Source organism: Bos javanicus, chromosome 9 (genome assembly GCF_032452875.1).
Source record: "Bos javanicus breed banteng chromosome 9, ARS-OSU_banteng_1.0, whole genome shotgun sequence".
Classification (NCBI taxonomy): Eukaryota; Metazoa; Chordata; class Mammalia; order Artiodactyla; family Bovidae; genus Bos; species Bos javanicus.
In genome coordinates, this window is record NC_083876.1 from 102,041,538 (window position 1) to 102,058,224 (window position 16,687).

At 50.3% G+C, this 16,687-nt stretch overlaps 1 protein-coding gene and 1 long non-coding RNA gene across 8 annotated transcripts in view; one reads left to right on the forward strand and one right to left on the reverse strand.

Moving 5' to 3' along the window:
- Nucleotides 1–13,050, reverse strand: part of UNC93A (unc-93 homolog A) — a 34,964-nt gene extending 21,914 nt beyond the window's left edge. For 4 of the 7 annotated variants that reach the window (XM_061428554.1, XM_061428551.1, XM_061428553.1 and 1 more), the window contains exons 1-2: nucleotides 12,944–13,050; nucleotides 12,082–12,258 (exon numbers count right to left, since the gene is read on the reverse strand). The gene's annotated coding sequence lies outside the window, so the exon portion shown is untranslated. Of the gene's footprint in view, nucleotides 1–6,879; nucleotides 7,649–12,081; nucleotides 12,259–12,943 lie in introns of those variants that run through there. The other 3 variants (XM_061428557.1, XM_061428552.1, XM_061428555.1) reach the window with 3 other exon arrangements.
- LOC133254309 (uncharacterized) lies at nucleotides 411–4,428 on the forward strand. The gene is made up of 2 exons (XR_009738644.1): nucleotides 411–3,389; nucleotides 3,442–4,428. It is a non-coding gene; the product is annotated as an uncharacterized LOC133254309 (long non-coding RNA).
- Nucleotides 13,051–16,687: the final 3,637 nt, after the last annotated feature.

Genomic DNA, 16,687 nt, shown 5'->3' on the forward strand with positions numbered 1-16,687 from the left:
ATATAACACTTTATAGCTTGCAAAGCCTTTTATACGCTGTCTTACTTACGGTACAGTGATAATTATCATCAGATCTTAGACCCATTACCAGACAGGGAACAGCATCAGAAGACTTTGAGGGGTTTGAATTTCAGATTTAGACCAGTGCTGTCTTAGAGAACTTTCTGCACCATCCAATGTAGCAGCCATTTAAATTTCTATTTTAATCAATTAAGATTAAATGCAGACTTCCCTCATTTTCCTGTGTGGAAATGAGGCGGGGTCTCGGGAATCACTGCAACAGGCGGGCACACAGTGAAGGGGCGGGTGACCTGCCTTAGAAATGAGGGAGGTCTTGAGAGCCCACTGCTGAGAAACATGGTCAGGTAAAAAAAAAAAAAAAAAAGATTAAATGCAACTGTGAGTACACTTCCTTAGTGACACTGCTACATCGCTTCAGTCGTGTCCGACTCTGTGAGACCCATAGTCAGCAGCCCACCAGACTCCCCCTCCCTGGGATTCTCCAGGCAAGAACACTGGAGTGGGTTGCCATTTCCTTCTCCAATGCATGAAAGTGAAAAGTGAAAGTGAAGTCGCTCAGTCGTGTCCGACTCTTAGCAACCTCATGGACTGCAGCCCACCAGGCTCCTCCGTCCATGGGATTTTCCAGGCAAGAGTACTGGAGTGGGGTGCCATTGCCTTCTCCCCTCAGTGGCACTAGCCATGTTTTATGTGCTTGAAAGTCACATGGTTATTGCAACTGAGGAAGTGAATCCATAGTTGCATTTCATTTTAATTGATTAAAATAGAAATTTAAATGGCCACATGTGGCCAGTGTGATTGTATAGAACGGGGTCAGTCTAGAGTTTAAAGAGCTTATCTCATATCTCACAGCCAATAAGCAAGCAAAATCGCTTGCTTTCTGATTGTGTGTCATTCTATTCAATTATTAGTAAAACTTGGAGTTTGAAGACTGTTTTGAAAGCTCTGTGCAGACAGTTATTTTAATCTAATTTGGATTAATAAGGCAAACCTTACAGTGAAGGTAAGTGTTACCCGGGGTGGTGACCCAGTTCAGGGAAGCAAGTCATACCACATGAACAGCATGATGAAGTTCTTCTCCTTGCAGCTTAACTTATTCCTATGGAAATAACATTTTGCAGAAAATGAGAGTTCTGGGGACTGACTGAGCATGAACTATCACACCCACAAAGACGTGAGAGCAGCAAGGTCTACGAAAAGCGATGGTGGCGACAGAGACGAGCGAGGTCTGAGGGTCTGACCCTGATCCTGTAACTTCTCAGCCGGACCATCTCAGACGGATCACTGACTCCTCAAATCTCAGTTTCCTCTTGAAAAAGGAGGGTTGCAGAAGTTCAAGAAGCTAATCACTGGGAAAGCCCTTGGAGCAGCCTTGACACAGATCACCAGTGAATGTTAACTGGCTAAGATGACATGTCAACTTTCACTGAAGATATCGGCGGGGACAATATTCCAAGAAACGTCGCACCTATAAGCTAGTGACATTACGTATGAAATAGATAACTGATGAGAACCTACTGTATGGCTCAGGGAACATACACAGTGCCCTGCTGCTAAGTCGCTTCAGTCGTGTCCGACTCTGTGTGACCCCACAGACGGCAGCCCACCAGGCTCCCCCGTCCTTGGGATCCTTCAGGCAAGAACACTGGAGTGGGTTGCCATTTCCTTCTCCAATGTATGAAAGTGAAAAGTGAAAGTGAAGTCGCTCAGTTGTGTCTGACTCCTAGTGACCCCATGGACTGCAGCCCACAAGGTCCTCCATCCATGGGATTTTCCAGGCAAGAGTACTGGAGTGGGGTGCCATGGCCTTCTCCTACACAGTGCTCTGCAGTAACCTAAATCAGAAGGAAATTCCCAAAAGAGGGGCTATATGTTAATAGTCAATTTTCCAGTAGTCATGCATGGATGTGAGATTTGGACCATAAAAAAGCCTGAACACCAAAGAATCGATGCTTTTGAATTGTGGTACTGGCAAGGACTCTTGAGAGTCCCTTGGTCTGCAAGGAGATCAAACCAGTCAGTCCTAAAGGAGATCAGTCCTGAATATTGATTGGAAAGACTGACGCCAGAGCTGAAGCTCCGATGCATTGGCCACCTGAGGAGAAGAACTGACTCATTTGAAAAGACCCTGGGATGCTGGGAAAGATGGAAGACAGGAGGAGAAGCAGGCGGCAGAGGATGAGATGGTTGGATGGCATCACCGACTCAGTTAACGTGAGTTTACCCAAACTTCGGAACAAAGTGAAGGACAGGGAAGCCTGGCGCGCTGCAGTCCATGAGGTTGCCAAGGGTCAGACACGACTGGGCAACTGAACACAGCATAGCTGCTTCACTGCACTGGGTGGTAGAAACTGACGTAAGCAACTACACTCCAATAAGTCTTTTAAAATGTCATACCTAGCAAAACATGGACTTTTCACACCAATCTTATTATCGATTATCTGACATCCTTTTTATTCGTCAGCAACTCTAGCTTACTTCTATTCCGATCTGTCTTTAGCCATGAAAGACTTATCTTTTGATATCAGAAGACCTTCCTAGGGTTTTCTTCTGCTACTCGCTGTTCAAAGTTACCAGAATGACCTTCTGGACTTTCTAACTGGCTCCATGCGCACCTCCAAGTAGCTGCCGATCCAGCCGTTTCACCCTCAACCAGGGTCTCCCGAGGAGCTGTGAGTCTGTGCAGAGGCACGTCGGGGGTCTGCTTCTGGTCTCTTCCACCCCGCCCCCTAACTGTCCTCTTCTAATCAGGAATCAATCACTGAAATCATTGCTTTATCAGGTTTTTTTTTTCAGTCTCCCTCTTGGTGTTTCCCCTTTGTCTTAAGAGGGATTTTTAAAATGAAACAGATGGTTTGCAATCAACCTTGCTCTCTAGCAAGACAAAAATGTTTCTTTTTTCCCCTCCAGTTTTATTGATAAATAATTGACACACATCACTGTCTAAGCTGATGGTGTGCAGTCTGATTTACATCTATTGTGAAATTATAGTCACAATAGGTTCATCTAACACCTGTCTTCTCATATGGATACAATAAGAAGAAAAGAGAAATGAAAAAAATTAAAGGTTTCCTCATAATGAGATCCTAAAGATTCATTCTCTTAATAACACTCCTGTGTATCAAGTAGCAGTGAAAACTGGAGTCATCATGTACGTTACATCACAGTACTTACTTATCTCCTAGATGGAAGCTTGAGCTTTTAGCCCACCTTTCTCCAGTCCTTCCCCCTCCACCTTCTGCCTCGGGTAATCATAAGTCTGACCTCTTTTTCATGAGTTTGTTTTTAAATTTTTCTAAAAAGATTCCCAATGTAAGTGAGTTCATACAGTATTCCCTCTCTCCGTGACTTCACTTAGCCCAATGTAAGTGAGTTCATACAGTATTTCCTCTCTCCGTGACTTCACTTAGCATAATTGAGGGCAAGGTCCGTCCACACTGTCACAAACCGTAGGATCTGCTTGCTTTTCACGTTGCGTATGACATTATATTAATCGTGTATATATGTTATATAAATGTGTAGTGTGTTTGTGCTAGTCACTCAGTCGTGTCCGACTCTGTGACCGCATGGACTGTAGCCCACCAGGCTCCTCTGTCCGTGGAATTCTCCAGGCAAGAATACTGGAGTGGGTTGCCATTGCCTTCTCCAGGTATATATATGTACATGCATATTATATATACCACAACTTCACTCGTCTGTCTGTTGGTAAAAACGTACCTGACTTCCTGGCTCTGGTAAGTCACGCTGCTGGGCACCTGAGGGTGCAGGCATCTTTCTAAGTCAGTGTTTTCATTTTCTTCGTGTAAATACCCAGGAGTGGAATCTCTGGACCAAAGGGCAGCTCTGCTCATGATTTTCTGAGAACCTGCTCTGTGTTCCATGGTGGCTGCCCCAGTTCAAAACCCTCAGTGCACGAAGCTTCCCTCCTCCTCATGTTCTTGCCGGTGTTTGCCACCTCCTGTCTTGATGGTGATGGTGGTTCTAACAGGTGTGAGCTGATATTGCTTCATGGGGAGAGAGTCAATTCCTAGGCAGGTGGATAAGAAGTCCAGGGGTCCCCAAGGAGAGAGGGGTCTGGAATTCTCAAGGAGGAAGAAAGGAAAACCTTTTTTTTCCCCCTCTACATTCCTTAGTATTATATAACAATAATGTATCCTGCTTGAGGACAGTTTCTGGAAAACACCTTCTGGCTAAACCTGTTATCTTAAAATGTAAATTATGGGAGTAGGTCTAGTAAAATCTTTACAACCTCCAGACATTCTTTTGATTCATTGTAATAACTAATTAAAAGATATATAACTCCGTTGCTAACACTAGCTAGGGGGCACTCTCCATCCCCCTTCTGATGTCTGTGTCAGAAGCTTTCTCCATCTCTTTTATACTTTAATAAAACTCTATTACACAAAAGCTCTGAGTGATCAAGCCTCGTCTCTGGCCCCGGATTGAATTCTCCTCCAGAGGGCAAGAATCCCGGCGTCTTTTATGGTTCAGCAACAACCTTTCAGTGGTTTTGAATTTCCGTAACACTAGTGATGATGAACACTTTTCGTGTATCTTCTCTGGAGTAATGCTCAGTTCCTTTGCCCATTTTTTAATTGAGTTATTTTATTTTCTACTGTTGAATTTATATGGGTTCTTTATATATTTTGAATATTAGCCTTTTATCAGATATATGGTTTGCAAATGTACTTTCCCATCACGTAGGCCGGCATTTCACTTCGTTGATGGTTTCTTTTGCTGTGCAGAAGCTTGTTAGATTAACGTCCTCCCACTTGGTCGGCATTTCACTTCGTTGATGGTTTCTTTTGCTGTGCAGAAGCTTGTTAGATTAACGTCCTCCCACTCGCTTAATTTTTATTTTGCTGCCTGTGCCTCCCTTGGCATATCCAAAAAATCATTGCCCAGATCCACATCTGGGAGAATTTTCCCATGTTTTCTTCTAGGAGTTCTGTAGTTTCAGAACTTCCATTAGTTTTTAATCTCCCTTGAGTTAATTTTGGGAAATGGTGTAAAACATAGATCCTATGTCATTCTTTTACCTGGGAATATCTAATGATTCCAGCACCATCTATTGAGTATTCTTGGTTCCTTGTCAAATATTGGCCGTATATGATTTGGTTTATTTCTGGGCTGTCTGTTCTATTGGTCTAATTGTCTGTTATTATGTTGGCTCCACACTATTTTGATGACTATAGCTTTGTAGTATAGCTTGAAATCAGGACGTGTGAGTCCCCTTGCTTTGTTCTTCTTTCTCAGGATTTCTTAGGCTCTTCAAGGCCTTTTGTGGTTTCACATAAATTTTAGAGGTGTTTTTTCTACTTCTGTAAAAAACAAATGTCATTGGAATCTTGATAGGGATTGCATTGAATCTATAGGTAGATTTTGATAATATTGCTATTTTAACAAAATTAATTCTTCTAATCCATGAACACAGAATACCTTTCCATTTATTAGTGTCTTTAATTTCTCTCGTTGATGTCTTGTAGATTTCAGAGTAGAGATCCTTTGCTTTCTTAGTAAAATTTGTTTCCAATGATTTTGTTTTTGATGCTATTTTGAGATCAATTTCTTTATTTCTCTTTCAGAAAATTTGTTGTCAGTGTATAGAAACACTGCTGATTTTTATATGTTATTTGTTTGTATCCTGCAATTTTACTGAAATCTTAAATTTTTTTTGGTTGAGTCATTAGAATTTTCTTTACATAAAATCAAATATAAATAAGGACAGTTTTTCTTTCCCCTTTACAATTCTGATGCACTTTGCTTCTTTTTCTTGCCTGATTGATCTGCTAGGACTCCTAACACTATGTTGAATAGGAGTGGGAAGAGTAGGCTTGCCTTATTCCTAATCTTAGAGAAGTTCTCAACCTTTCACCGTTGAGTATGATGCTTGCTGTGAGCCTGGGGACCCAAGTCAGGTCTGAGCATGCACTGAGCTCTCTGGTCTGCCGACAGGTGAAGCTACAGGCTGTGCTCTATGTCCAAGACCCCTGCACGTGGGGCTGTTGAATGGGCTTTGTGGCTCCCGGGTGCTCTGGGTGGGTCTCTGGTCGCTCAGGCTGAAGCCTGTATTCAGTGATGAGCAGGCCTCTGGGTCCCTGCCCTGGCTCAGCTGGAAAAGCAGCTCTAAGGCCAGGAAAGGGCTGGGCTTTCTTAACTGAAGCCGACATGCACCCCGAGCTTCCTGATCAGTCACTGGCAAACCATCAGCCCCACCCACCTCTCAGCTCAAGGCCTGCTGGGTCACACAACTTCCAGGAGCCCTTGCTGGTCCTCCAGTCAGATGGGGCTGGGAGGCACCCTGCACGTGGGTGGGGGTATGCCCAGCTCCCTTGCCTGGGCGGGAGGGGAGGGGCTGCTCCTGGCTACCCTCAGTTTCCTAGTCGGCTCTCCAGCCTGGAGATGCAAGGAGCTGCCGTCAACCTTGGCCCCGAGTTTGTCCCCTGCCTATGGGCAGCAGGGGGCAGGCCACACTGGTCCCCAGCTTTGCTCTGGGGGCCACCTGCTCTGCCTGCCTGCCTCCCAGCTTGAGCGCAGCTGGGCGCACAGCTTGCAGGAGTCTTGCCAGCCTCCTGGTCAGACAGGGCTGGCCGGCTGCCTGTTAGCGGGCGGGGCCGTGACTCAGCTCCTGCCTGGACCTGGGCAAACAGCTCTTAGGTCAGCAAAACTCCAGTCTGAGGATCTAAATCAGGCGAAACCACACCCAGCAAAGCGGCGCACAGTGCTGGGGGCGGGTGGGGGGAGGCTGCCCCCACCCCAGGTCTTGTCCCACTCGGGGGTCTGGAGGCTCGAAGGGGCCCCTTCACGTGGTGCCAGCGGGGGGAGGGGCAGAGCGAGAGCCTGTGGCCACTTTCTTACCCGGCGCACGGTCTCCCGGTCCCTGGGGTCAGGGCGCTGTAGCCTCTGCGCAGACTTCCAGGGCTTGCTCAGTGTTGTCCCGCTCTCCAAGGTGGTCAGTTGCCCTGCTTGTGAAGGGAGCGAAGTCAGGAAGGACCTGTGTCACCATCGTGGTGACATCACTCTCCCAAAATACTTCTTAGAAGAGACGTCCGCCAGGAGGGCTTCCAAACTGTTACTGTGAGGAAGGCAGTCATGTGACACTTTCCCCACGATCAGAGGGGCCCGGGCTCAGAGGTGTGTCCCTACCAACTCATGCCTACTTGCAGACGTGTGGTGGCGACGGGCAGGGCAGGGGAATTTCCGGAACTGAAAGGAAAGCTGTCTCGACCTTTCAGCAGCAACAGTGATGTGTTGGCAGAATCGTGAACCTGAACCCCAGGACGGGGCAAACGTCAAGTGGCTAAAGAGATGCGGTGTAAGTGACTCAGAAGATATCAGCCACCGTTTCACTCCCAGTGTTAACATCAATACCAGACCCTTTGATTAGCTTCCCCAGTGGCTCAGGTGTGAAGCATCTGCCAGCAATGCAGGAGATGCAGGTTCGATCCCTGGGTTGGGACGATCTCCTGGAGGAGGGCATGGCAACCGACTCCAGAATTCTGGCTTGGAGAATCCCATGGGCAGAGAAGCCTGGCGGGCTACAGTCCATAGGGTCACACAGAGTCAGACATGACTGAGCATTGCCACTGTGCAGAAAAAGGATGATTTTGCAGACCTGCTTAAACGTTCGTGATCACTTGCTAGATATAAAAGTGATGGAATGTTCTAGAGAACTGGGTGATGGCCGACGCTGGTGTGATTCCACCAGTCACTAGGTGTCACTGTTTGGCTGCCAGTGTGGGCGCGCTCTGTCCCGTCCAACTCTGTGCGACCCCAGGGACTGCAGCTCCCCAGGGCCCTCTGCCCATGGGATTCTCCAGGCAAGAATACTGGAGTGGGTTGCCATTGTCTACTCCAGGGGATCGAACCCCAGTCTCCGCGTCTCCTGCTTGGCAGGCAGGTTCTTTACCACTGAGCCACCTGGGAAACCTTCTGCTGCCCAAGTTCACCAAAAGCAACTAGGGCTTGAGAGCTAAAGAGCCACATTTTAAATTTTATGTATTTACTTTTGGCTGTGCTTGGTCTTTGTTGCTGCGTTCTCTAGTTGTGGAGAGCGGGGGCTATCATTTAGCCGCGTCTGAGCGTCTCGCTCAGTGGCTTCTCTTGACGGGAACACGGGCTCTAGAGCGCTCGGGCCTCACAGCTGCAGCGCCACCCTCAGGAGTTGTGGCTCTCGGGCCTAGTTGCTCCGAGGCGTGAGGGATACTCCCGGATCAGGGATGGAACCTGTGTTCCCTGCGTTGGCAGATGGATTCTTATCCATTGCGTCACCCAGGAAGTCCAAGAATCACATTTTAAATGAGCAGACTTTCTGCTAAGAAGCTAAACATTGCTCTGAATTCAAGGGAAGTCTAATCAATGATTTGCTCTTTTAAAGGATTTGTTTATGTAAGGAAATTTATATCAACTTTTTTGACATTTAAATCTGACATCTTTGTTAATAAAAACAGAACCAAATAAATTTGCATTTGTCCTATTCATTAATTAGACTTTAATCTACATAAAGAATTAAAAATGTATATGTAGGGCCTGAAACAAATTATTGCCTAAGTTAAATTCTTACACTTTGGAAATAAATGTACTTAGTGCTTTTTTTTTAAGAAAAAAGAAAAGCAATTTATGTTAGCACAACTCTAACTTGAGAAAGTGTTTTTGAAACAGGAGGGAAGGGGGTGGGGTACAACCTTTGAAATAATGACAGGGCCCGGGGACTCAACAGGAACTGATTAGACTCAAATGGGTCCAAGGTGGCAGAGTCAGCAATATTACGCTCACTGTGCTCCAAGGCCACTCTCGCCTGTCACTCCAGGAATCTCTTGACGTCCTTCTTTTGCATTCCAGTCCCCTACAATGAAAAGGACTTTTTTTTTTTTTTTTTTGGTGTTAGTTCTAGAAGGTCTTGTAGGTCACAATAGAACCATTCAACTTCAGCTTCTTTGGCATTACTAGTCGGGGCATGGACTTGGATTGCTGTGATACCGAGCGGTTTGCCTTGGAAAGGAACGGAGATTGTTCTGGCATTTTGAGGTTGCGCCCAAGGACTGCATTTCGGGCTCTTCTGTTGACTATGAGGGCTATTCCATTTCCTCTAAGGGATTCTTGCCCACAGTGGTAGATACAATGGTCGTCTGAGTTAAATTCACCCATTCCCGTCCATTTCAGCTCACTGATTCCCAAGATGTCAATGTCCAGTCTCGCCATCTCCTGCTTGAGCCACGTCTGGTTCCTAGTGTTCCAGGTTCCCATGCAACATTGTTCTTTACACCATCGGGCTTTACTTTCACCACCAGACACATCCACAGTGCAGTGTTTTCCCCATTGGCCCAGCCGCTTCCTTCTTTCTGGGGTTCTTAGTAATTGGCCTCAGCTCTTCCCCAGCAGCATACTGGATGCCTGCTGACCTGGGGGGCTCGTCTTCCAGTGTCATATCTTTTTTACTTTTTTTACTGTTCATGGGGTTCTCTCAGCACCTCAGCAAGCAAGATGACTCAGAAGTTCCATGACGGTTGCAAGGTGGGCCATCAAAACCAAAACGTGAGCAGTGGCCCAATGCCTAGAAATTTCCACCCCTTCCCCCGAATAATTGGAATAATCCTCCCACCCATCAGCCTACGAAGTTATGCAGCCCATACAAGCTACCACACCTCGTGTCGAGGCTGCATTCGCCCTCTGTGGCAGCCCACTCTCTGGGCTGTGCGGTGTGCTTCTCTCTGAATAAACCCACTTCTTGCCTCTCACTGTCTCCCACGGAATTCTTTCTGAGATGAGACATCAGGAACCTGAGCTTCATCAAGTCCTGAAACCAGGCGTGTGCTCTTGGTTGGAAGACCGTGGGGTTTGGCCGGGTTCAAGCCCCAGTCTGAGGGAAACGGTTTCATCTTCTCAGAGCACGTTTTCCAAAGCAGCTAAACCTTTAGAGCAGCAGGCCCTCCTGCTGGCCCCACGTTGAGATGGTCTGGGCCACGGGGACGATGACACTGGGGCTGGCAGGGGCCTCTCCTGGGTCCAGCCCCGCCTCTGCCAAGCCGGGGCCTCTGCTGACACGGGGCAGAAGAAGACGAGAAACAGCCCAAATGCTTTCGCCCTCACAGCACTCGCGATGGGAGCAGCGCCCCGCCCTCGCGAGATTCCGGCTCTCCTCTGCCCTCTGGATTCTTAGCATCGATTTCCACCGGGTCCATCTGGGCCGCCTGACTGCACAGCCAGAACCTTCCAGGGGAACTGCAGAGGCCCTGGCCTGCAGCACTGGAGAGGCCACCCCCACGCTGGACGGAGGCAGCAGGGAGAGGGGGCCTCAGAGGACCGACACGGCCATCGAGGACACCGCGTGAGCGGGTGGGACCGACTGGGCCCGCGATGGCGGAAGACTCAGCTTCCCGCGGTCCTTGAGCCTCACTATTCATTCTCTCTGACACATCAGCTAAATGACACACCCACAGGCAGCATCCCATTCCCGGGCTGATCATGAAAGGTCAGAAAGTGGGCAGTGGGGCCCCTTCCCCAAAACAGAGGGCAGAGCCCCCAGTCATTAGCCTATGAAATTGCCCAGCTCGTAGAATCGAACCACCCCACACCTCGGGCGCTCCCACCTTGTCAGAGGGAACACATTCTGTCTATGGCCTGAGCCCCTCCCTCGGTGACCTGCTTTCCCTTTACTGCGGCCCGCTCTTGAATTCTTCCCGGCTGGGAGCCAAGGACCCTCATGGCAGCCCGTCCCGGGGCTCAGCCAAGGCCTGCGATGAGAGCATCCTCTCAGGCCCCATCGTCCTGCACCATCTTCACAAAGGAAGAGGGAGAAGACGGCCTTTCCCTTCTCTCTCGTTCTCCCTGTCATTATAAAAGCGTAGCCCACTTATTTCTCCGGACAGAGCCCCCTTACCTGCCTGCTTGTACCCCTCCCAGTGTCCTATATTAACACACCTACTTCTCACATATCACTTTGCCTCTCGCTGAATTCCTTCTGGGCTGAGACATAAAGAACCTGAGCGTCAAGTCCTGAAACAAAATGTATGACTTCAGTTAGAAGATTGTGGGTTCGAGTCCCAGCTGAGGAGTTGAGTTCAAGTCCCCCCGGAAGCCAGACACTGTGGGTTGGAGGTCATCCAGAGGAGGGCGGTTTCGGAACCAGAGTGGAGGAGGCCGGCAGGGCAGGGCAAGCACTTCTGACACGCCTCACATCTGCCGTGACAGGCGTGCAACAGAATGGGTCAGCGGGGGCACTGTGATGGGGGCTGCTGGAGCAGGGCACACTAATGCACACACAAACATGTACACACGCGCGCACACACACACACACGCCATGTACACACGCATGCACACCTTTCCTTTCCCAAAGGCATAACCTTTCTCCCCGCCCAAGGCGCCCTCTGCTGCCTTAGACAGAGAACTGCTTTCACAATCTCCCACATGCCTGCTGGGTGCCCATCCCACGCCAGGTGCCCCCCAGGAGCCGGGTCCCCGCACTGCTGGCATGGTGAGAGCCCCTGTCCTAGAGGAGGAACGGGAAATAGACAACTAGGCAAAGAGAGAAATCAGAAAAAGGCAGGGGAGACGTGCGTGTCATCCCCCAAACAGAGCAGGGAGCCTGGCCGAAAGCCTGGGCACGTGTCCCACCAGGATCCCACCCCCACGTCTCCATGAAGCTGGCCAAGTAACTGCAAGCCCCTGATACAGCCGCTCAGCTCCCCGGATACAAACCCAGGCAGATTTCTCTGGGTGGAAACCCACAGCCCCAGGTCTGCCGTTCACAGACCGGCTCGGCGAGCCCCGCGGAGGAGAGCAGGCGGCCCTGGCAAGGCAGGCAGAGTGCCGAGGAGCCGAGGAGCCGGACGCCACAGCTGGACAGCAAGGGCCCAGCGCCCACGGGCTCCCGAAGCCCAGATGCAGGCAAGGGTGGCGATGCTGATGGCGCGTTTTCTCTGCAGGCCAGGCCGCGGCGGGCAACGGCGCGTGGGGAGATCTCCAAAGATGACTGCACGCCTCTGCTCCACAGCGCACAAACATCCGTACAATTTGAATCTTGCCCCCAAACTAAATAACGCCACCCTCCATTGATTTTACCTAGTTCCGTGGCCTCCTCAGTTCCATCGCAGCACACGGCTTCTTACCCTTGGAGAGTGTCTGAACCCTGAGATGCTTCCCTGGTTGGCTTCTGGTTGCAAAGGGAATGGCTCTTTTCAATGGTACCGTGGGCAGGTGTGTTGTAATGCTTGTTTTCGCTCCAGTAAGAGGCAGGACCTGTTTGTAAATTGCAGAGCCCCTGGCAGCTGCTGACCTGGAAACTTCTGAACTCTTTGGGGAAAAAAACTTGCTGGCAAGATGTAGAGAGACTACAGAGAGACTGGGGGTGATTAAATGAGAACATTGTGTAAAGATTGCTACTGAAAATGATTGTGTGGGTTCTAAATAAAAATGGCAGGAAATCATTGGCCGCTCATACCCTCCTGAGCTCCCCGACGAGCCCCGCCTTCCCTGAGCCCCACCAACGCACGGGCCGGCCTTCGGGGGTGAAGTGGTCCCACCGCCCCACCCTGGGCATCGATCTTCCTGCTGCCTGCCCACTGGACCGACAACTCCCTGAGGCCTCGCCTGTCTAAAGGCGGCTGGAAAGAAGCAAGAGATGTGGTGGGGCCCTGGAGAGGCTGGCAGACAGAGGTGCAGACGGCCTCCCCACGTCCAGCAAACTTTCCTGGGGCTGCACTCTGCATGGGCTGCAGGGGCCTGGACGCAGAGGAGAAGCAGGGCTGCCTCCCAGCCAGGAATCATGGTGCTGAGGGCCCGGCCAGCAGGACTGACAGCCCTCTCTCTGCCTCAGAGAGAGCTGGACCAGATGGCCCTCCCTCTGCCCCAGAGAGAGCTGGACTGGGCATCCCTCCCTCGGCCCCCAGACAGAGCTGCCTGTCTCTAGGGCATCGCCACGTACCTGCTCATCTCGAGCAGTCTAGTCACTTCCCGTCCTCCCGGGGGTGGCAGCAGGCCGGGGAGGGGCACTCCTGCTCAGGCCAGGCGAGGGCAGGTTGATGACGAGCTCTGAGAACTGGACGGGATTGTGAGTCACAAGGCGGGAGAGTTCTGTGCAGACAGTGAGCCGCTCACAGCCCTGGCCTCTGCGGTCTGGGTGAGCCGAGTGTCCAGCGCCCCCGAAGAGGGACAGCCAGCTGGGGGTTCGCAGAGCCTCCATGGCTGGCATCTCTCCTGAACAGTCTTTCATGGCCAAGAGGCAGCAACATGCCCACTGCATCAATGGCCGTCCAAGCCGGGATGGGACTCTGCACCAGGACCCGAGCTCCTCCTGGGGAAGGGTCTGGACGTGGGCACCACAGGCAAAGGCAGGATTCTCCAGGGAATCCCAAACATCCTGCTTCTTAAACTCTGGGTGCAGCTGAATAACGGTGTGACGTTTCACTGTGTCTGACCCACGGCTTGGGAAGCGCCGCTCACCTGGACGGCTAGAGTAGGGATGGGGTGGTGCGACGAGCACCTCTCGTCTCCACCTCTCCTCTGCCCCTCCCCAGCATAGATGCGTCAGGCCTGTTCTCAACAGCTTTCCTTCATGGTGCTCACACTGAAGTTCCTTTATTTCCTAGGAGCTGAGAACCCTGTGTCTTAAGAGCTGGTTATGAACTCTGCTGAGCATCTCACTGTGCCTGGGAGACTGGGGGGGGTGGGGGCGTGGTCCAGGGGCCTCAGCAGAAAACTACATGGACAGCGGCTCCTTGGGCTGCAGGAGAAGGGGTACATGGGTTCGCAGAGGTCACGGGACACCCCCCGAGTCTCACCCCCACCTCGGGGTTAGGGGAGCTTGAGGTGTGTTGCTGGGGGGCCTCCGAGGCCGGGGACCACAGCTGTCCATCCATCCATCTGTAGCCCCATCCCTAGGACTGACGGGCATTGCTCTCCACCTTTGCACTCAGCCTTTGCTACCTATTTTTGGATTTAGTAAAACAGACAGACTCTACCAAACAAGACGATGCCTGACTTGTGGGTATCACACCCCCAGGACACTCCGGGAGATTCTGACTCTACAGAATCATTTCCTGAAGTGCCCTGGGGTCCAGAAGAGACCGAGATGGTTGAAAGGTTTGCAAACGACTGTTACCTTTGGCCTCCTAAGTGACGCTGACATTGCTCGTTGGAAGTTCCTTCCTGCGACCACGGTTGTAACGTCTCTTTCCCTGTGAGGGGTCTCTGGTCCTGCAGACCCACTACCGAGGAACGAGGACTTGAGCCTCATGCTGCTGAGACCGGAGGTCGTTTGTGTCCCCTCTGTCACAGGAGCCCCGGGAAGGCCTGCTGAAGGGCGCTCGTGGGACCAGCCTTGCCTGGGCAGCTCGCCGGGTTCGATCACTGCTCCGCCTCCTTCACAACCAAGACCCACTTTTACATGTCTTCCTTCAGTCCCACTCCTGGAAAAGATGGCCCCAACTCCGAGAGCGCCAAAGCAAAGTTCTTGGGCAGGAAGGCAGAAGGTTGGGGCCCACTCCAGAGGGACACCCACCACACTTGCTGGTCTGGTTCACCCATGCACAGGGGTGGGGCAGGAGTCCAGAGGACGCCGGTGGGCGCGAGGCCATCCCTGGGACGGGGCAGGGAGGAGCAGGGCAGGTGTGGTCCCTGGGCCTGGTGGCCCTGAGAGTCCCGGCCCCGCAGCCACGCCCCCTGCTGTGTGAGGCTGGCAGGGCCCTCCCCCGCCCTCTGGCACCACTGCCTGGATTCACCTGAGATCTTGAGAGTTGGACTATAAAGAAAGCTGAGCGCCGAAGAATTGATGCTTTTGAATTGTGGTGTTGGAGAAGACTCTTGAGAGTCCCTTGGACTGCAAGGAGATCCAACCAGTCCATCCTGAAGGAACTCAGTCCTGAATATTCATTGGAAAGACTGATGTTGAAGCTGAAACTCCAATACTTTGGCCACCTGATGCGAAGAGCTGACTCATTGGAAAAGACCCTGATGCTGGGAAAGATTGAGGGCAGGAGGAGAAGGGGATGACAGAGGATGAGATGGTTGGATGGCATCACCGACTTGATGCACATGATTCTAAGTAAACTCCAGGAGTTGGTGATGGACAGGGAGGCCTGGCGTGCTGCTGTTCATGGGGTCACAAAGAGTCGGACACGACTGAGCAACTGAACTGAGCTGAACTGAATACCTGTTTTCATACTCCATTTTCTCTCTATTTTAGATGTTACGTATTCTTTTTCTACTCCTTTAATGGTGATCCTTGACTTTTAACTTACCTTAAGTTAATGAATGTCTTAAACTTTCCATTTGAATAATAAGAATTTAAGAACATCCTTCCCAATTTATATGTTGCTGTTTTGTATTAACTGTTCTCAATTTAATCTCCCAAATTAAACTTTTTTTCCATGGACGATTGTTGGGGGCCAGAGTGAGGCACTCCGCCCCTGGCAAAGGTCATGAGGAAGGAGGCTCGACATACGCAAAGGCGGGATCGAGCCTCAGGAGTCCCCCTGGAAATCCTCGAGCATCTACCCCCATAACCTGAGCCTGCCTACTTTGCTACTTTGTGCTCTCACCTACACCTCTGACTTTACGGGGGGCTGTTTCCCACCACCTCTTTTGGAGAAGGAGTTAACTTAGAGCTCCAGTTAATAAAAACTCTTGGGCGTGACAAGAGTGTTTTAACCTACAAACTCCTCTGAAGGTTCTCTAGCCTGCCTGACAGGCTTGTCCAGCCACATGTGATTGCTCACAGCCTCCCAACCGTGAGAGGCACAAGATGCTTTAAACCTTCTAAAAACAGGTTCTTTAGAGAAGTTAGAAAGCTATTAGTATAAGTATAATGGGCTGATTAGAAATTGTATTGGTGAAGGGTTTTTCATTTGTTGAGCCAGTGTTTGCTGCTAAGTCTCCACATTCCCTGCCCTTACACACATTAATGAATATATAGAAGAAATAAGTATTAACCTTTGATATTAATCACGTTAGACCTTAGGCTAAGTAAATTCTTTCCTTAACTAAAACCCACTACACCCTCACCCTGTAGGAATGTAACTTTATTTGGGTGGCGTCTGTTTTAAGAATAATCACCCCTGGAGAAATAAGTGTCCTGGTTGACTGACCGCTGTCACAAGGAGAGGGTCATAAATTGTCAGCAGGCCCCCTGGCCAGAAGATGATGTAACACCCCTAAGACCTCTGTATACATTTGTATGAAGCATCTGACTTTGATAAAAGTCAGGACTGCTGACCCCGCGGGACTTTTGCGTAACATCTCAGTGTATAAAAGTAGACCATGGAAAATAAAGAATTGGGATCAGTTCCTCGAAATCCTGGTCTCCCCATGTCGCTCTCTCTCTCAAACTCTGGCTGAGTCTCCATCTGGAGCGCGGAACCCGCCATGCTTACTAATTATGCCTGGGCTTCTAAGATCCGACCGGGGAGGCCTCAGTGTCTCCTCTCCTTCAGGAGAACGGAAGGACGCCTGCGGCCTCCGTAAGTGGTGCAAACTTCTTGTCTTGAAGTTTTATTGGTCTCCCGCGTAAACCAAGCTACTCAGCCTCTTTTCTCCACTGAATTTTCCTACTGAAATATCCTCATTCTATTACTCTTTACATCTCTAATTAATATCTAATTGAAGCTATTGTATCCTGATCCTCACCGACGCCGTCCCCGCTTCGAACTCCCTGGATCAGCCAAGGCTGGAC